Source organism: Polypterus senegalus, chromosome 3 (genome assembly GCF_016835505.1).
Source record: "Polypterus senegalus isolate Bchr_013 chromosome 3, ASM1683550v1, whole genome shotgun sequence".
Lineage (NCBI taxonomy): Eukaryota > Metazoa > Chordata > Cladistia > Polypteriformes > Polypteridae > Polypterus > Polypterus senegalus.
In genome coordinates, this window is record NC_053156.1 from 287132161 (window position 1) to 287154892 (window position 22732).

Below are 22732 nucleotides of genomic sequence, written 5' to 3' on the forward strand. Positions count from 1 at the left end.
AAACAGCTGAGTTTATCAATAGCGCCTGATGACCCTAACGCTCTTGGCTCTCTGATCTAGTGTCTTACTTATATTTATGAATGGATGAGCAGCAACCATCTCAATTTAAATAAGAAGAAAACTGAAATCTTAGTTATAGGCAAAAATGGACATAGTAAAGGTATTAGAAATAAACTTGACACCTTATGTTTAAAAGTCAAGTCAGAGGTAAAGAATTGCATACAAAATGGAATTATTTAAAAAAAATAAATAAAAAAAAAATGTTTAAAATAAAAAAAATTTTATTAAATTTAAAACTGTAATTTTTTTTTTCAATTAGGTGCAAAAAAGAGGTAAAAAAAGGGGTAATTCTTGATTCTGACCCAAAAATTTAAATCACATATTAATCAGATTACTAGGACTGCTTTTTTCACTTAAGAGATATGGCTAAAGTTTTGTTCTTTATTTCAACTTTTACAATTTCTCATATTAGGAATTTGTTAGTTTTCGCATACCCCTTGGGGTCAGAGCACAGGGTCAGCCATTGTACAGCACCCCTGGATCAATTGAAGGTTAAGGGCCTTGCTCAAGGGCCCAGCAGAGTAGGATCTCTTTTGGCAGTGACAGGGATTCAAACTGGCAACCTTCAGGATACCAGCAAAGATCCTTAGCCTCACCGCCACCACTCCGCCCTAAAGTTAGACTCCTTATTACTTTACACGTGTAAGCTTGACGCTATATAGCGCCTGACCCGACACAGATTGACACGGAGGCATATGTGCAATAAAATAAACTATTTATTTTCTTCCCCTGTGGGTATACGTCTTCGCCATGACCCACAAGTAATACACAGTCCCAGCACTAATCACACCAGTACAACAAGCACTTTCCTCTCCTTGGCACCACCACTCCTCCCAAGCAACCTTGTCCTCCTCCACTGGACTCTGGCCAGTGAGTGGTGGTTGCTGGCTCCTTTTATAGCTCACCCAGAAGTGCTCCAGGTGTTTGATCACCGTGTTCCGGCTGCACTTCGGGTGTGATGAATCTGCTGCCCACACGTGCTCAGGTGTCCCAAACACAGCACCCCCTGCCGGTGCCTGTGGGACCCAACAAGGCTGCACCCAACTCCAATTCCCAGGGAGCCCTGTGGGAAACCGAGGCACTGCTCCACCCCAGGGAGGCAGCCATGCACTGTCCAGGGCTGCTTCCCCTGAATATAGTGTGCTGGGGCATCCCGGCTGGGCATGGACGCCAGCCACCTGCCACACAAGACACTGAAAAATTAGTTCACTCTTTTGTTTTCAGTTGACTAGATTACTGTAAAACACTCCTTACGGGACTACCTAAGAAAGACATCAATTGGTTACAGTTATTGCAAAATGCAGTTGCTAGGATCTTAACTAGGAAAAGAAAATCTGAGCACATCACACCAGTTTTAGCGTTGTTACATTGGTTACCCATGCCGTTTAGAATTGACTTTATAATACTACTACTGGTTTACAAAGCCTTAAATAATCTCACTCCTTCCTATATTGTGAATTGTTTGTCCCCTTACAATCCAAAATTATAACATCAGATCTTGAAATGCAAGTCTGCTTATGATTCCAAGAGCCAGCCTGGAAAGAAGTGGTGAGGCAGCTAATCAGCCAATGGCATGGTGAGGCAGCTTTTTGCTGTTATACACCTAAAATTTGGAATATTTTACCAATAGAAATTCACTAGGCTAATACTGTTGAACATTTTAGAAACTGCTAAAAATATATTATTTTAAAATAGCTTTTTCGCAGCTACACTTTAGTTGTATCCCTGTTAGTCAATTTGGGCATTGAATGACCATTTTCTTCTGGGTTCTGCAATTCCCTATTAATGCCTACTATTCTCAGCCACCTTTTGCTGTTCTTGAAATTCTTCCACATGAAGAATGAAAATCATAGGGACTGAGTTAGAACATCTATGTTTAGGCAAGACCTCCCAGTGGGTGCTGGGTGGTCTTTTGGCCTTGGAACCCCCCTGCAGATTTTGTTTTTGTTTCTCCAGCTTAATTGGAGTTTTTTTTTTTTTTCTTTTTTCCTGGCCACCTTACCTTTTCTTTGTTACATACTGTATACTATTATTGCCTGTACTTGTTTGTTTATGTTGTATATTATTACCTTCTTTTTATTTTATCTTGTAAAGCACTTTGATTTCATGCTATATAAATAAATGTTATTGTTGTTGTTGAGGTATACAGAAGAGCATCTCTGAACACACAACACGTCAAACCTTGAAGCAGATGGGCTACAGCAGCAGGAGACCACTGAGGCTACAATTCACAAGGGCTCACCAAAACTGGACAACAGAAGATTGGAAAAACGTTGCCTGGTCTGTTGAGTTTCTGCTGTGTTATTCAGATGGTAGGGTAAGAATTTGGTATCAACAACATGAAAGCATTGATCCATCCTGCCTGTATGAACAGTTCAGGCTGCTGCTGCTGGTGGTGTAATGGTGGGCAGCGGGAGGATATTTTCTTGGCACATTTTGGGCCCATTAGTATCAAAGGAACTTCCTTAAATGCCACAGTCTACCTGAGTATTGTAGCTGACCATGTCCATCCCTTTATGACCACAGTGTGCCCATCTTCTGATGGCCACTTCCAGTAGGATAACACACCATGTCACACAGTTCAGATCATCTCAGAATGGTTTCTTGAACATGACAGTGAGTACTCAAATGGTCTCCACAGTCACTAGATCTCAAACAAATAGGGCACCATTGGGATGTGGTGGAACAGGAGATTTGCACCATGGATGCACAGCTGACTAATCTGAAGCAACTGCGTGATGCTATCATGTCAATATGGAGCAAAATCCCTGAGGAATGTTGGCAGCACCTTGTTGAATCTACGTCACAAAGAAAAGGGGGTCCAACCCAGTACTAGCAAGGTGTACCTAATAAAGTGGCAGGTGTGTTTGTGTATATATCTCTATTATAAAAGAAAATCTTGAGACGAGACAAGACTATTACCAAGAGGTTTTTTTTCCAGTCCCACCTTCCTCTCGACCATTTACGATTAACGGCCCAGACCCACGGTCCTCTCAGCTCTCATTCGTGTGAATGCTTTTGTCGGACATGGTTCCTGCACTCTCAACTCTTATAAATTTTTACATTTTCCTCACTTTAAGTCCCCAATAAAAGAAGAATTATTATGTCCAAATCTGTTCTAACAACAGAAGAAATGAGTTCACGGGCAATCCTAGCACCAAGAAAAAATTAAGTCTATGAAATTTATGCGAAAATTGTCGATTGGTTACACAGCAAATTAGTTAAATTCGTATCAATAGACTATGCTGAAACCGTTGGTGGTGAAGGTGTGGAAGATGAAAACACAACTTACAATATCCCGTAGAATATCTACAACCGTTAACACCATCTGGTCTTCCACCAGCCAAATTACTGTTGAAAAAAGGATGTATCGTAATGATATTACATGTAAAATTTTAACAGGTGGATAACATTAGACACCAAAGGAGATCTTGATATGCCATTCATATTAAAACGTTTGCAGTTTCCCGTTAGAATAGCTTTTGCTATAACAATTAACAAATCACAGGAACAAACATTTGAAAAAGTCGTTTATTTATTAGAGAGAAAGAAACAATATTCACTCACAGGCAGTTATACGTTGCGCTGTTACAATGTAAGTTCAAACATGGAATCAAAATTCAATGCGATATTGACAAAAATTTAATTCCAGTACAATTACAGTAAAAGTGTAAGTTTAAAAAGTGTTCGCGTTTTAATTTTAGAGCCAAAAAGAACGAAAACGTATAATGTAATGAATACCTCTAACGCAACATGAAACAAATTTTTCTTTCAATTTATTATGTTTTGCTATTTATTAGTACGCTGTAATGTAAAATAGTTAGTTCTATTATGCATATGTAACAGTTCCCATGAAAATAACAATCTGTTTAAATTGTACATCCGCTTCCCCATACGTGAGTGACAGATCTGCAAAGTGGCTAGTATGTAGCACCTGCCCCGGGGTTGGCAAGCGAAGCACGCAGGGGGCAGAGATGCTATTTGAGTCTTCAGGAATGATCAAGGTGGGAAGTGAGGTAAATTGGGCCGGTTCTGTTTAGTAAAGTTTCTAGCATGAAAGTAGTGAAGGAGTTGTGTTGATGAGAAGTTGTATTTGAAGCGTAACTCTTCATAGGATGCAAAGACCTTATCGATGTACAAGTCTCTAAGTGTTTTTTCCAAACATTGAATAGTGTATGCTGTATGTTCAAGAGGGTGGAAAAAGGTGGTTGTTATGAAGAGGTGCAACAGATAAAAGCTTTTCTATCTTAAAGTGCTTCCTACTTTAGTTCCATATTCTGAAAGAATGAAGAGTAATTGGATTTTTAGTGTAATGACGGTAGTTTATATTAACTGGGGCACAGAGCAGGGAATATAAAGAAGTACTGCAAGATTTTAATTCTATTGCAGACCAGGCTTGTGTATTTTCATCAATTTGTGTCCATGTCCAGGGGCCTCATGTATAAACGGTGCGTACGCACAGAAATGTTGTGTAAGAACTTTTCCACGTTCAAATCACGATGTATAAAACCTACACTTGGCGTAAAGCCACGCACTTTTCCACAGTACCTCATGTCTTGTCGTACGCAAGTTCTCCACTCGGTTTTGCAGACTGGCGGCACCCAGCGTCAAAGCAATGGTACTGTTCTTGTGTGATTACTCATTATTTTCATGACGCGGCTTTATAAATACACAGAAACTAACCGCATATTGTTTATTAGTGTAATGCATCTGATTGTAATTAACTCGTAACAATATAATGGTCCAGGGAACAGCCATAGTATTCCAAATGCCATAACTGCTTTAGCGTTGTTACTCTCACTTCTTCTTCTTCTTCTTCTTCTTTCAGCTCCTCCCGTTAGGAGTTGCCACAGCGGATCATCTTTTTCCATATTTCTCTCACTGCACCACTCGGAGTATTTATATCACTGTATCTGAGTGTGAATCACAGCAGCAGCTGATCGGAAAGAGAATTATCGGTATACGCATTAAGCACACGCTGTCTCTGCCACCGCAAAACGCGTTTCAAAGCCTTTCCTGTACGGACCTCGCGGTTCAAAACAGTTTAATCCCAAGAACTTTAAATGCAGCCAATCAATTGCTCCTTGTAGAACTGTTTGTACTTATAAGTACAATCACCCCACTGTAAACTTGCACTACAGTTATAATATTGCACAACCTGAGCCACTTTATAAAGCGCGTATTTACATATGATGACGATATCATTTTTAAGGTGAAATGCAGCAAAATATGTTTGTTAAATTATACAGATAAAACTTTAACTTCATTTAAATAATCTATATTCTTCACTGGGAGTGTCTTTAAGGATAGAATAATTAAACATGTACTACGAAGATATTTCAATGTTCTTTAAACGTTTTGAAGAATCGGCGCTAAGCTTACAGATGGCTTAACTTCTATTACAGAGCTGATTGTATGGCGATCGGTTACTTGGGGAAAGAAAAGCACTGACTGCAGTGACGGCTACGCCAATATATATTGAATATAAAACAGAAAGAGAAAATAACAACACAGCTAAAAACGCAGCAACAAATTTCGGCAAAAGTTAAATGCTTGTGTCATGAGCACGAGGCGGCTAGTGTCTGCAACATACGTGGCCATCCACCGTGCATAAGATACTTTATTGACATTGGCGGGCGAAGGAGCCACCGATTCTTCCTCTGCCCAGTGCCACCACAAGCCTAGAGCCGCCCCTGAGTACTGCTGCAATAAATTATTTCATCGAAGTGAAACATGTTTAATAACGTGCTTTAACTCCTATCATCATGAAAATGACATCACGTATACATCTCAGTATTTTAGTTATTCAGAGAGCTGTAATATCACGAATGTAATGGACTCTGTGTCCAGTTGGAGGAAGAGAGCCGGTTTAAGAAGCAAGTAGTGATTCACACACATAGAGCACATAGAAAATCAAATACAAAACAAAGCATTTAACGTGCTACTTTAATTACGATGTGATTTGAGAAACTGGTTAATTAAACAATTTTAAGATGAATTTTATGATGTTCTACTTTAATGACAAAATAAACTACGTGATTAAAGTGGAAATGTCGAGATTGAAGTTGACATTTCGTGCTTTTTCCCCACCGTGTGGCTTTTTTCTCTGTACCCTAATAAGCTTTCATATGACACTCAGACAGTGGGCTTACAACTCTTCTTTTCACGGCGACTTTGATATGTGACTTCTTTTTTATTTCCGGCACTGTGCGATTTTGTGGATGTGAGCTTTCAAGTTTCTCCAACACGCTATGTCACTCGATCAACTTCCTTTTGTTGATTATACCACGGTTTATTTATACAAATAGTATGTTTTTCCTTTGCCTCCACTTGGTATTCGCTGAAATTCTTATGTTTCCCCCCGTGCTTTTCCCATTGTCTTTTCACAGAAGGCTGCGCTTAAGGGCGATTTATATTGATTTGCATATTCAAATAGGCGTAATTCTGGGAGGATTTGGGGCGTTACATAATGCGCGTGCACGAGCGTTAGTTTTCACGCTGATCGGGATTTATGTAGCGGAAGAACGTGGAAGTTGGAGTACGCACAGATTCCTGCATCTGGATTTTTCTGTGCGTAAGCACATTTCGGCTTTTGTGCTTACGCCATATTATAGTGCAAGTTCTACGCACGGCGTTATACATGAGGCCCCAGGTCTTTATAGCTTGCATATTTGCCGCCCAGTAATAAAAATGAAAGTGGGGTAGTGCCATGCCCCCTTCTGTCTTAGGTCATTGTAGAGTTGCCTTTTGAATGCGTGAATAAGTGAAGTTATGAGTGAATCTAATTTCTGCAAAAAAGATTTGTTAATGTATATGGTGTTTCTGAGCTGATGCGTAACGGATGGGTGTCTTGTCCCGGTTTGGCTCTTGTCTTGCACCCAAAAATGCTGGAACAGGCTCCGGTCTAGAAATGAGAATAAACAGGTATGAAAACAGACAAATGAGTTTATTTTATTTCTACAGATGCCAGGCAGTGATGGTGCAGTGTGAAAGGTGGATTTGTTGTCCCATTGTATTTTAGCTGTACGCAGTTTACACTGCACCTTTTATACACGTGAACATTCATTCAAAGTTGCAAGACTAGAAAACGAACAAAACTGCTGTCTTCAAAACCCTGCATTAGGCAGCTCAGAGAGAAAGAAAGAACAGCTCAGAAGGAGCTGTCATTAGCACATCAGAATGCAACTCTTCAAAAGTTCAAGCCATTGCATGCTGGCAGGAACAGAGACGGCCGCCGCTTTGTAGGGGTCTCGAGGATTCTGCTTGATGGCCGGCCGCGACGTCTCCATACAGAGGTCAGCCGTCGTGCTGCCAGACATGCTGGGAGATGACAGAAAATGCAGTTGCGACGCCAGCACTGTGTGCCTTTCCGAAGTCAGCTCGGTGACAGCATGACCTTCTCTTTGTTTTAAAAGTTTGTTGTCATCAATACAGTTTTATGTGCACGCTGGCTGCATTTTAAACTGGAAAAAAAAGCAGCTTAAACTACAGCTGGGAGTCTTTAAAGGAGTAGTCAAATTCTCTGTTGAAAAGCGCAAGCAAACAGAAAGCAAATTATAGTAGATAGTGTCACACATGTTTACAGCTTATGGGCTCAAATAAATGTGCTTCTCAGCCGGGCCAGCGGTTGGCGCTGTCCTCTGACACTTTCTCCTTTTTTCTCTCTGCAGACCATCGAAGAACCCACCTCCTAAGACACCACTTCGAGTTTCAGTCCCCTTGAACCCACTTCCTAAAGATGCCACTTCCGTTTCTGGTCCCCTTGCACCCGCCTCTTCCTGTATACAGAATGTACAGAGAGACTCCCGTTAGGATGAATCAATCTGGAACAAAAAAATCTGCCCTATACCTTGACGTAGGTGTAATCAATTGTGTTACATACGATGCTGGAACTGGTTTCCATTTTCTGCCAGACACATTTTGACATGGCACTCCATGTTCCTGAATATATTTTATAGCAGCAATGTTTTCCTTCAAACCTTCCACAGTGTGAGGCTTGTTCTGATAGACTTTTCCTTTGAGCATACCCCATATCAGATCCGGTGACTGTACTGGCCAAAGCCCCTTACCCTGTTGCCAAAGAAGAATCCAATTTCTGCCATGCTCCTTGCTGATGTGTGACACATTCCTCCATCTTGCTGGAAGTAACCTTCTGTTAATGTACGATCATCCAGTTGATTCTGACATCACTTAAATGAATTGGTGACCCAGTAGGTTTGCACCATGAAGATGTGCTGCTCAATACTGTACACCACCACCTTGATGAGAAGTCAAGTGACTGAGTGAAGGGGAAGGGGCAGTATGCACCCAGAAGTTGCAAACAGAGGTTAAACATCACAATGGCTGTCCGGCGCTTACCTCATCGCTCTGACGCAGGGGCATCCCAGCTTGTTCGAAACTCCATATCCTGAAGAGCACACTGCACGTTGGTTTGTTCAGATTGCTTTGTCCTAGCAAGACTTATTATAGAATATTTGGAGCCTCTTTCAAGTGAATCTCCCTGTATAAACTTTATTTGCAGCAATTGTAAACCAAAAAGTTGCAATTCTGCCCATTCCTTCTTTTATAACTGTGTTATATATATATATATATATATATATATATATATATATATATATATATATATATATACTGTATATATATATATATATATATATATATATACTGTAAAAGGTGCTATATAGCGCCCGACCCGGCACAGACCACGCAGAGGCACGTGTATAAAACACACAGGCTTTATTCTTTTTTCCTTCAGCCATGGGGCACATCTTCCCCGTGTCCCACAGGCCCAACACAGTTCCAAAGCACAAAGCACAATTCTTCACAACCCTCTCTGCCACCACCACTCCTCCCAGGCAACCTCGTCCTCTTCCTCCCGATTCTGGCCCCGAATGGAAGAAGGTTGCCTGCTTTATAGCCCACCCGGAAGTGCTCCAGGTGCCTGACCAGGTGGCCTTAATTGCACCTCTGGGTGGGCCTTTTAAGTAGTCCGATGTGGCGGCTGGCTCTCCGCAGCACCCCCTAGCGGCCACCCCATCTCCCAACCGGGCTGTGGTGGACTCCATGTCCCATGAAGCCACGGGGGAGACTGAGGAAGGACCCACGGCCAGGGAGACTGCCCCCAGGCGCCCCGGGGAAGGTATTGCACGGTCCATGGTGGCTCCCCTGGGACGTATGCAGCAGAGGCATCCCAGCCGGGCATGGGACCTGACTGTCCGTCACAATACATACATATTATGGGGTGCCAAACAGGCAAATACATTGATTTTCTGAACATATAAAGTCAGCGCTGGAATATATAAAGTCAAAACTTGATTATATAAAGTCACTGTCGGAATAAATAAAGTCAAAACTTGAATATATAAAGTCAATGTCGGTATATATAAAGTCAAAACTTGTTTCTGAATATATAAAGTGAAAACTTGAATATATAAAGTCAGCGCTGGAATATATAAAGTCAAAACTTGAATATATAAAGTCAGCGCTGGAATATATAAAGTCAAAACTTGAATATATAAAGTCAGCGCTGGAATATATAAAGTCAAAACTTGAATATATAAAGTCACTGTCGGAATAAATAAAGTCAGCGCTGGAATATATAAAGTCAAAACTTGAATATATAAAGTCAGTGTCAGATTCTGCGTGATTCCAAGCATCAACTGTTCCATGTCCCACTGCACTATGATCAGCTGTTGCTCTTCCCTATTCATTGTAGCCTAGGTTACGCTTGCATATATGCATATAGCATTACAGGCAAAACTATGCTGTTGAAGAGGCTGACATGATGGTCATCTCCAGCTTCACTTTCAACACATCCTTGATTAAGTTGAATGCCCTCTATCCAGTTCTTATTCTCTGTGAGATTTCCTTTTCCATGTTCCACCTCATATTCACTTCCTGTCCAAGATATACATAGTTGGACACCTCTTCTGTTTCATTGTCTCTGATAGTAATGTGACCAGGAGCTACATCATCTGACCGCACGCACTTTGTTTTTGTATGGCTGATGTTCAAAGCGACCGCTGATTCTCTGTGATCTGGAGTATTCAGTATGGTCTGTAGAGATTTCTGCAGTGAGTACAATATCATCTGCGAAATGGAGGTGGATCAGCCAGTCGCTATTTATCCAAATGCCTCCGTCCCAGTCGATGTCCTGCATTACTATCTCAAGGTACAACATGAAGATCTTTGAAGAGATGGTGTCCCCTTGTCTGAAGCCCTTCTCGACCAGAGCCCATATGGGTGGCAGCAACAGCAGTATATCTGTGGTACTTTCAGAGGTCACCTCCCTAAGGAGGTCCACGTATTGTGCCGCAACTCTTTGCTTTTTAAGGGATTGAAGTGTTACGTTATATCTCAAAACTGTCAAGAGCTTTCTTGTAGTTTAAATTAATTAGAAACTAGGAGGCTTTGCTTCACTCTCCAACCCCCATGCCTGCGCTATGTGCTAGCATCTTTACAGTTCTGTTGCTTGCGTATGGGGATGCGGTTGTACAATTTAAACAGATTTTATTTTCATGGGAATTGTTACATATGCATAATAGAACTAAAGTAAATTATATATCATGTTGCGTTAGAGGTATTCGTATATGGCTTTGAAATTAACACACAAATACTTTTTAAACTTACACTTCTATTGTAAAACTTCTGTAAAAACAATTTTTTGAATTAAATTTTCTTCAATATTGCACTGAATTTTGATTCTGTGTTTGGACTTTCATTGTGACAACGCAACGTATAACTTCCCATGAGTGAATTTCATTTCATTCTCTCTATTAAGTAAAAAGACTTTTTCGAATGTCTGTCCCTGTGATTTGTGATACTGTAAGTTAATGTTTTCATCTTCTGCACCATCACCACCAACTGTTTCAGCGTAGTCTATTGATACGCATTTAACTAATTTGCCATGTAACCGATCAACATTTTTGCCGTTAATTCGTTTGACTTCATCGTTTCTCGGTGCTAGGATTGCCCGTGTACTCATTTTTTCTGTTGATAATCCTTTCATGATGAAATTCTTCAATAAGACTTGGACATAATACAGTACGTCTTCTTTAATTTGGAACTTAAAGTGAGGAAAACATTAAAATTTATAAGAGCTGAGAGAGCAGAAACTGCGTGTGTCAAAAGCATTCGCATGAATGAGGGTTGAGAGGACCATGTGCGTGGTTGAAAAGGGTTATGAGGAGGGTGTAACTTGATAAAATCTCATGGCAAAAGTCTCAACTCGCGGGACTTGAAAAGTCTCATCTAGCCATCCGAAAACTCTTGCCTTGTCGCAGGATTTTTTTATTATAATAGAGAGATTTAAATCACGCTGCTATTTTTCCCCTATTAATCTTTAAAAATCTGCTCAAGTGCTCTGTCAGGCTGCATGATGATCGTGAGTGAACAGCCTTTGTGAAGTCCACCCATAAGTTCACAACTGAATTGAGATCTGGACTCTGCCATGGAGGGCAGCACAGTGTCGCAGTGGTAGTGCTGCTGCCTCGCAGTTAGGAGACTTGGGTTCGCTTCCTGTGTGGAGTTTGCATGTTCTGCGTGGGTTTCCTCCCAAAGACATGCAGGTTAGGTGGATTGGCAATTCTAAATTGGTGTTTGTGTGTGTCCTGTGTTGGGTTGGCACCCTGCCTGGGATTGGTTCCTGTGTTGGCTGGGATTGGAGCCAGCAGACCCCTGTGACCCAGAGTTTGGATTCAGTGGGTTGGAAAATGGATGGATGGACACTCCAGATCATTAACATAGCTGTTTTTAAGCCATTCCTGTGAAGCTTTAGTTTCATGCTTGGGGTTGTTATTTTCCTGGAAAACAAATGTTCTCCTGCAGCGCAGGTTTGTTGCAAACTACCTCAGGTTTTCATCCAGGATTTCCCTGTATTTTACTGCATTCATGGTTCACGATGGGGATGGTGGGTTTTTTTTAATAATGTACAGTGTTTATGAGAAAAGGGCAAACTGAATCTAAACATAAACTGAAAAAAGAAGGTGAAGGCCCAGAAGAACACATTGGGCTTTTCTATCTAGGTTACTTCTAATTGGCTATCTTCTTTCAAGACAGTACTAGAGCTCTTTATACAAAATCTTCAGTGTCTTGCCAACCTGCCTATAGAATAACCTTCATTTTGGAAAAAAAGATACAAAAATAGACTAATGTGTTTCATTTTATCCATTTTTGAACCAAAAACTGAACATTAGGAATGCCAGTACCTTGCAACTCAAATGAACAGAATAAATGGTTTCAGTGTTAACCAGTGCTAATGCAATCACAAAGGTTTCTCTAATAACCATTTAGCATTAACACATGACTAATTAAGGCTAAGCTAAAGGAGCTTACCATCAGGACACTGAAGGAACTGCTTTGCAGTCATATGTGAATAATAAATTTAAAAAAGTATTAATTTCAAGCACACTAGTTATATCTTGGCTATATTTTTAAATCAATTTAATTGTATCCTAAAATAGAGGTATCAATATCTATCGAAAAAAAAGTGAAAATCTCTGGGTGATCCCAAAGCTTTGACCAGTGGGGTACGTGTTTTGGGACTCTCAAGTACATAACACTTAAAAACAGATTGAAATTCTGCACGGGAACAGCTGTAGATGACACATGTGTCTCATGCCCTGGAGAGTGGCAGCATTGAAAGTTTTACAGCATTACACAACGCAAATCTGAAAGTGTTGTCAGAGTTTACAGCTTCTGCAAAATCCCCACTCTCACTAGAATTAGAATCTATAATACTGTCATTGGCCGTTTTGGAAGAACTACGGATTATTATAAGACAAGATTTTGCTAATTTTTTCTCACACTTTACATTCTGCCAGCCCGTATTAAGCTCTCCAGTGCCTCCGCAAATTCGATTCCAACAGCCACCCTCTTCAGAGATGGACGGTGTGTGTGCAGCTCACTGAGTTATCACAGGGAGTTAAAGAGGACTCAATAGGCCAGTTAAGTAGCAGGAATATTTATGTGATAAACAAAGACTAAATATCCATCCATCCATTCTCTAACCCGCTGAATCCAAATAGGGTCACGGGGGTCCGCTGGAGCCAATCCCAGCCAACACAGGAGCCAATCCTGGGCAGGGTGCCAACCCACCGCAGGACACACACAAACGGGCCAATTTAGAATCACCAATCCACCTAACCCGCATGTCTTTGGATTGTGGGAGAAAACCGGAGTGCCCAGAGGAAACCCACGCAGACACAGGGAGAACATGCAAACTCCACACAGGGAGGACCTGGGAAGCGAACCCGGGTCTCTTAACTGCGAGGCAGCAGCACTACCACTGCGCCACCGTGCCACCAAGACTAAACATACAGAATTTAATATATCTCAGTTAATTCTGAAGCCCCTGTAACCTGTGGAGCCCAAGTTCAACTTAGTCTGGCTGTGAACATGAAGTGCAAGCTGAATTCTACCATGTTGCACCTATGGGGAGTGGTTTAGGTTCTTAAAGATAGAATACAATACAATTTATTTTTGTATTGCCCAAAATCACACAAGAAGTGCCACACTGGGCTTTAACAGGCCCTGCCTTTTGACAGCCCCCCAGCTTAGAGTTTGAATCTCTAAGAAGACAAGAAAAAACTCCCAAAAAAACTCTTGTAGGAAAAAAATGGAAAAGGGAGTATAAAGAGAGACCCCTTTCCAGTTAGGTTTGGGGTGTCAAATAAAAGGGGGTCAATACAATACACAGAACAGAACATAAGAATCCTCAATAGAATGTAGAAATAAAAATATTACAAGTACGGAGCAGAATTTAACAGTAGATGATATAACATAAAATGATAATATGAGATGAAATAGGTACTCACGCTGACACTGAAGATTTCTTTGTGCTATACTGTAATGAATCAGCTTTCCAAGAGAAATAAGGTACTTCACTGTGCTTCATTTTGCTTGCCCATTTTTCTCTGAATTTGTGCCATTCTACTTATGTCGCTCTTTCCCTCCTGCTGAGACTCTTGGCCTGTTCTTTCAGTTCATTTTTGATTGCCAGGATGGAATGTTCAGATTTAGACCATTAAACGGTTTTTCTTCTTGTCAGTTGGGATGTCACAGTGAGTATCTCAGAGGTTCAGTTGTCAACCTCCATCTCTGTGTGTGTTTTGCATGCTTTCCCCATTTCTACAGGTGTTTTTCTCTGGGACCACTGAATTCTTCTCAAAGCCCAAACTTGTATGTGTGTGTTAGTTAGTTAGTTAGTTAGTTAGTTAGTTAGTTAGTTAGCTAAATGATCACAGCATAAGTGAATGTGTGTGTGTGAAATTAGATATTAGAGCTCTTTATTGTTACATACACTGCAACTGCATAGTAAAATTCTTCTGCCACAACATGATCAGTGGAATAGATTGAACTGCTATAGACTGGTAGCCACCTCTGGGTTGGTTCTGTTGCTGGAATGACGGGCTCTGGTTCCCAGTATGCCAAACAATAGATTAACAGTTTCTAGCATATGAATGGATGAATTTCAGTAGTGAGTGGAGGCTCTGATCGGGGCTCTCAAGAGACTAAGCGAGGGGTCTGAGTGTCTGGGCTTGTGATAAAAAAACCAACATCCAGGCTTTTAATGACCTCTTGGGCTCAGCCATCAGCAGGGTGTCTGTCTGCGGCGAGAGTGTTGACCTCGTCGAGAGGTTTACTTACCTTGGCTGTGACATTCATGTCTCTGGTGACTCTTCCTATGAAGTCAGTAGACGGATTGGAAGGGCATGGTGGGGTCATGAGGTCACTGGAAAGGGGCATGTGGCACTCCCGATATCTACAGTATGCACAAGGACGAAGGTCCAAGTCTTTAGAGTCCTTGTGGTTCCTGTCTTGCTATATGGTGACCTGAGACAAAAACTGAACTCCTTTGGTACTGTCTCTTCAGTTTCACTGGTTTCACTTTGTGTTGAGTGAACGGTTGCTCATGGAGTCCCAAATGAGGCACATTACCTGCACTTGTGAGGGAGTGTCAGTTACAGCACTACGGTCATGTGGCATAATTCCCCGAGAGTGATCCAGCTGGCAGGATCCTCAATGTTATGCACCCGAGTGGCTGGACCAGGCCAAGGGGATGCCCACATAACACCTGGCTGATAGAGGGTCATTTCCGGAAGGTCTGACTGGACCACATGTTTGCCTGGGGGGGTTGCAAACCAGGATCCCGAGCTGTTTCATCGTGTGATGGGTGCAGCAATGGACTGCACCAGTGCATGCTCCCCAACTTGACCTGACCTGACCTGATTTCAGTATACACTGCATGATTATTTAAAATTGTGGTCAAGCGACTACTCATACTGTGCAATAGATTCATCAGTCACATATGTGCTCAAACATGTTCGGTCCTATTGAGATGCCACAGCATGTGTGCCCAGACCATACAATTTTACCCATTAACATTTTGCATTAAAGCATTACTCATTCAGAAAAACAATATGGCCACAGGCTTCTCAAATGTCAACAAAGAAACGATCCAAGTTATTGGCTCTTGCCGTACAGGTCAGGTCAGGTTGGGGAGCATGCACTAGTGTAGTGTGTTACTGCACCCGCCACAACGAAACAACTTGAGATTTTGATTGGCAGCTCCCCAGACAGACATGTAGTCCAGTCCCACCACCCTGAAAATGACCAAATGTTAAGCGGACATCTCTTTGGCCTGGTCCAGTTACTCAGGTCCTCAACAATGAGGGTCCTGTGAGCCGGATCACCCTCTGGGAATCGCGCCACATGGCCGTAGTGCCATAACTGACGCTCCTTCACAATGCAGGTAATGTGCCTCTGTCAGGACTCCATGAGCAACACAAAGTCAAACCAACAGTACCCAAGGATCCTCTAAAGAGACATGATACCAAAGCAGTCCAGTCTTCATCTCAGGTTACTGGATAGCTTCCATGTTTTACAGCCATATAGACAAACAGGAAGCACCAGGACTCTAAAGACTTGGACCTTCGTTCTTTAGCAGACATATCAGGAACACCACACACCCCTTTCCAGCGAACTCATGACTCTCCATGCTCTTCCAATCCATCTACTGACCTACTTGCTCTACTGTGTTCTAAAATTACATAGAAAAGAAAAAGCTGCAACTGGACATGTGGATGGTTGGGAAGGACAATACGGTCTTTCAGTTTCACAGAGAATTGGACGTACGTATACTGTGTACTGTAATTTATAGTTGTGAGGTTTCCTAAGATACTTTTGTCATTGGCCATTTGTTGTTCTTTTAGCTTTTTGAAATCAAAAATTTAAAGATGAGCAGGACAACGGCAATACCCAATGTACACTGCCCAGCCCCTATACTAATACCAATCATGCCTTACTGTTGTTATAAATGTTCTCTTAAAAGTCAAATATAATATGTCATCTTCCATTCCTGCTAGCCATGGTATAAAATAAATATATAATATAATAAATAATCTGAATCTTAAATCGCATATTCATCAGACCACTAGGACAGCATTTTTTCATTTAAGAAACATAGAAAAAGTTAGACCTCTTATATCAATGAAAGATGCTGAGAAATTAATTCACGTGTTTGTTTTCAGTCGACTAGATTACTGTAACGCACTCCTCTCAGGACTACCCAAAAAAGACATAAATCACTTGCAACGAGGGCAGAATGCAGCTGCTAGAATCCAAACTAGGAAAAGAAAATCCGAGCACATCTCTCCAGTTTTAATGTCACTACACTGGTTACCTGTGTCATTCAGGATTGACTTTAAAATACTGCTTATGGTTTATAAAGCCTTAAATAATCTCGCTCCATCTTATATATCAGAATGCCTGACACGTTATATTCCAAATCATAACCTTAGATCTTCAAATGAGTGTCTCCTTATAATTCCAAAAGCTAAACTTAAAAGAAGTGGTGAGGCATTTGGCCTTCTGCTGTTATGCACCTAAAATCTGGAATAGCCTGCCAATAGGAATTCACCAGGCTGATACAGTAGAGCTCTTTAAAACACTGCTGAAAACACATGACTTTAACATGGCCTTCTCCTAACTTCACTTTAACTTAATCCTGATACTCTGTATGTTCAATTCTTCATAATAACTATTCATGGTGGCTCCAAAATCCATACTGACCCCAACTCTCTTCTGTTTCTTTTTCCAGTTTCTTTGTGGTGGCGGCCTGCGCCACCACCACCTACTCAAAGCATCAGGATGCACCAACATTGATGGACTGAAAGCCAGAAGTCTACGTAACCATCATCATCAAGTCCTTCCATGAGAACCCTAAATCCAAAGAGGACTGTTTCATTGATGTCAGGTAGATTGCCCAGAGTGGACTGGGTGGTCTCTTGGTCTGGAATCCCTGCAGATTTTATTTTTTTTCTCCAGACTTTGGAGTTTTTTTTTGTTTGTTTTTTCTGTCCACCCTGGCCATCGGACCTTACTTATTCTATGTTAATTAATGTTGACTTATGTTTATTTTTTATTGTGTCTTCTATTTTTCTATTCTTCATTTTGTAAAGCACTTTGAGCTACATTTGTTTTGTATGAAAATGTGCTATATAAATAAATGTTGCTTGTTGATTATAATTATAACTATCAACGTAATAATAAGCTGCATGGCAACAACTCTTGGGGAAATAGGAAATTAAGACCTAAACTATTTCACTTCCAGTTAAGACTATAAAATGACATCAAAAACTCAGAATCAGTGTCTCCATGATGGGACAGTTAACTTCGTAAGCTGGAATGTTAAAGGCCTGAATCACGAATTAAAGAGAAAGAAAGTACTCTCTCACCTAACAGGTCTAAATGCTAAAATAGTATTATTACAGGAAACCCACTTACTAAGTAAGGATCAGCTCCGGCTGCAAAAAGACTGGACTGGCCAAATGTTCCATTCTAGCTTTACGAAGAAAACTAGAGGTGTGGGAATTCTCATACATAGAACAGTACCATTTGTAGCATCAGATGTAGTATTGGATCCTGAAGGGAGATATGTGATGGTCATGGGTAACTTATCTATCTGTAAAATGATTTTGATAAATGTTTATGCACCTAATGTTGATGATAAGAAATTTATACAAAATTTATTTGCATGCATTCCCAATCTGAACACTCATAAAGTTATAATGGCTGGGGACTTTAAGTGTGTTTTAAATCCACTTTTAGATAGGACTTCCTCCACAGGGGGAACGGCAACTAACACCGCAAAGATACTTATAAAGTTTATAAGTGATCACAACTTATCAGATCCCTGGAGGTTTTTAAACCCAAATTCAAGAACATATTCTTTCTACTCACCAGTACATCATTGCTACTCAAGGATTGATTACTTCTTTATAGATAATAACTTCTTGCCTAAGATTAAATCTTGTAAATACGATGCTATTGTTATTTCAGACCATGCTCCGATGATCTTGGAGCTGAAATTACTAAGCCCCATACACTCACCCCGCAGATGGCGCCTCAACCCGCTTCTATTAGCTGACGAGAATTGTACTGAATTTATATCCAAACAAATCAAATTCTTTCTAGAGACAAATACATCCTCTGAGATCTCTGCAGGAATACTCTGGGAAACTCTTAAGGCCTTCTTAAGAGGTCAGATTATCTCATATCTTTCCCACAGAAATAAATCCGAAGCAAAGAAAGTAGCAGAGATAAAAAGCGAAATTACTAAATAAATGTTGATTGATTGATTGATTGATAAAGAAGAACACACATCATAAAAGCACAAGTTTTGGTACCAGAGCTTGACTAATGTGGCCTCCATGTTCCCCGTCCACACAATGCATTCTCTCTGTGCCATTTGTCACATGCGTGCACATGGGAGACACCTTAAGGGCTTTGGTGATGGCAATTACTGGCCAAACCAACAGTTGGCACTATGTTCTAATGCATTCCCTTCTTCTCCCTCTGCAGGACAAAAGATTGAGAGCCACTCCATTGCTGACGTCACTTCCACCGTTCATCCACCTGTCCCCACCCCTTCAGGCCACACGACCACATAACCTGGGATCAAGCCATCTTGTTTCTAGTTCTATCCCGAGCTCATGTCTGAGTAGCCATCTCTAAAATGACTGTATGATTTTTATCTTTGAAACACCTTCAATTATTCGGGATCACCAAGGTGGTGGCCCCAACTCTTTATCTTTGTTGTTCTCGTCTTTTATGATGTCTGTTGTTATTATTGTACAACACTAACTCACTGTCATTACTGCAAAAGAAATTTTGTCAAATTTGAGAGTGATATCAGAAAATCACCTTCTAACACAACACAAATGAATCCTATTGTGTGACTGCCCAGTTGTAAAATGCATCGTAAATCCACTCATACTATGTGTGAAATTGAAAAGATGGCCAATGGAGCTGAAATTCAGGCTGACTCACAAAACTGGTTAGCAGCTGCAATCAGGCGTAATATCGTGCCAGACTCACAGTGTATGCCCACGCTTTACATTTTAAGGAGGGATGCTCTGTTACTTTTCCATGGCTGGTTATGCATTCTTAAATGGCATTTTTGAAAGGCAAACAGGTAGTCACTCAAGAGAGAAACCTCCATGTCTATAATGAGCTGTGAGACGTTCAAATCACTTCACTCACTGAGACATTAGGCATGATTAAAAGATTACTGGAAGATTAAAGAAGTTAAAATAAGAATAAAATCAAAGTGACTGATTGTGTCAATCTTGGTGGAAACTGGATGTGACTAGTAACATTTGTCACACACATGCAAGTAGGGGACACCTAAAGGGCCTGAATAATGGAAATTCCACATCTGACCAGTAGGAGGCAGGGTGCACTAACTGTCTTTCTCGATCCCTTACAGACCATTCTCGGGAAATCATGCAGGGTTCCAGCACCTCTGATGACATCACTTCTGGGCCTGGCTCTGATGCCGGCACTTCCAGTCCAGGTGCCTCTGATGATGTCACTTCCGTTTCCAGCTCTGATGACATCACTTCCAGTCCTGGCTCTGAGGACATCATTTCCTTCACTCGCCTTTACAGCTGCCATCTTGTCTCCATATCGGCAGTTCAGTTGTGGACTCCGATCTGTAAAGATCTATGCAATATATTAACCTTTTGCATCCAGGATGTAATATACGGGTGGCTGCCCCAGACCTTTCTTTGATGTCTTTTTGTGATTCTTGTGACACCTTGCAGCCTGTTTAGTATTTGTGTAGAAGGGTAATGCCTGCTGGAAAAGTCTGCCATAGAAACTACACAGGGGTGGAGTGTAGAGCAGGGCTGATCTCATCTTCTACATTCACTGTCTCACTTTTGTGAAAAAAAATTTGCTCGATTTAATATTTCTCTAAAAACAAACAATTCAATGTATGAGTCCTTTCAAAGGGAAAACAGCTGACTAATATTAATTCCAATTTCCAAGTCTGAATAATGCAACTATGGGCTTGTAGGATGCCATCATGGGACACGTTCATACAATACTCCATACTCACAAATAAAGTTTACTTGAAGTGCATATTCTTGACACATGGGAGGAAAAATGGAGACCATAAAGATTGTCACACACATGCGAATAGGAGACAACTGAAGGACCTGAATAATAGTAATTCCATGCTTGACCAGGGGGCGACAAGGTGCACTAATTGTCTCTCTCAATCTCTTAAAGACCATTCTCACAAAATCCTGCCCGGTCCCGGAACCTCTGATGACGTCACTTCCAGTTCCAGTGCTGCCGATGACATCACTTCTGGTCCAGATGACGCCACTTCCGGTTCTGGCCTTGATGACATAATTTCCTCCACTGGCCTTTAAGCCGCCATCTTAATTCAACAGTTCATTTCAACTGTGAACTCCGATCTGTAAAGATCTGTTTATTATTTTCAAATCATTTGCAGCCAGGATACAATATACGGGTGGCTGCCCCAAACCTTTATGATGTCTTTGAATAATACACTCACCCAACAAATTATTAGGAACACCTGTACACCTGTTATCCATGCAGTTCTGATTATCCAATCATGTAGCAGCAACACAATGCATACAATCATGCAGATACAGTCAGGAAGTTCAGTTAATGTTCACACGAAACAATGGAAAGGGAAAAAATGTAACCTCCGTGATTTTAACGGTGGCACAATCATTGGTTCTAGACGGGCTGGTTTGAGCATTTCTGTAACTGCTGATATTCTAGGATTTTCACACGCAGCACTCTCAAGAGTTTACTCAGAATGTAGTGAAAAACTGAAAACATCCAGTAAGCGGTTCTGTTGATGGAAACACCTTGTTGATGAGAAAGGTCAGAGGAGAATGGCCAGACTGGTTTGAGCTCTTGGGAAGGCGGCAGTAACTCAAATAACCACTCTGTGCAACTGTGGTGAACAGAAAAGCGTCTCAGAATGCACAACATGTTGAACCTTCAGACGAATGGGCTACAATAGCAGAAGGCTATGCTGGGTGAGTGGAGGTGAATACAAGAAAACTCAACACTGATAGTTTGAAACCTGGGATACTGAGCCTATGAGGCTAACTGTGCTGTGCCATTGATTTGTAATTTAATAAAAGCAAACAGTTGTAACACGGACATTACAAACAAACTGAAGCATTTGCTTCTTGTTCCAGGAGTGTAGAAGGTTTGGAGACAAGTGCACATTATCATTGGTCTCCTGAAGGAGGATTAAACAGCTGGGATTCTCAAACCAGTGTGACTTTATAGATTTATTGAATTTTTCAGCTGCTGTACCTCTCCTGTGGGGATAGACCTGTGAATTCTGTCATTGTAACCACCACAACAGATAGCAGAGGGACCAGGGGTAGGAGAAGCTCACACAAGAGTCGTGGAATCTCAGGGCTCTTCAAAACTAATCCTTATTATAGGGAAGACCAAAAAAGAGATTAACAAAAATGGCGTGACTAGGCTCATTAAAACCTTTGAAAGGAACAACCGCTATTGAAGAATATTTTTCTTTAGGAGACAATGCAGTGATAGCTTTTAGCTTCACATATGGCGACCTACTCTACTCGCTTATATCTGAGAGATAACAATAAGGTAGAGTGGAAAACAGCATACTGAATATTCATTTAATTTCATTTTAAATTTCACTGACAAAGACACTGAGCAGTTGCACATACTTAACAACCATACAACTTGTAGATAGATAGATAGATAGATAGATAGATAGATAGATAGATAGATAGATAGATAGATAGATAGATAGATAGATAGATAGATAGATAGATAGATAGATAGATAAGAAAGGCACTATACAATAGATAGATAGATAGATAGATAGATAGATAGATAGATAGATAGATAGATAGATAGATAGATAGATAGATAGATATGAAAGGCACTATATCAAAGTCAAAGTGAACTTTATTGTCATCTCAACCATATACAAATATACAGATAGACGAAATTGTGATGCTCAAGGTCCACAGTGTAACAACATGATGTACAAATAATAAATTAAAAATAGAATTAAAATTTAAATTTAAAATTAAAACATAAACAAGACAAGGCATTGTGCAAAGACAAGACAAAGAAGTAGCAGCAATATTGATGTGTAAGATATGTAATATAATAAATAAAAAATAAATAATAGATATAGATAATACAGAAATTATCAGTGTATGATAATAGTCCGGCTAGAAATAGTCCGACTCACCTCGACGCACAGCTTGGACTCCGGAACCAATCTCCTTGAGAGGGGCTGGACTCTCTACCACTCTGGAGTTGCCCCCGGTGAGAGGCGCCGAACAGGTGT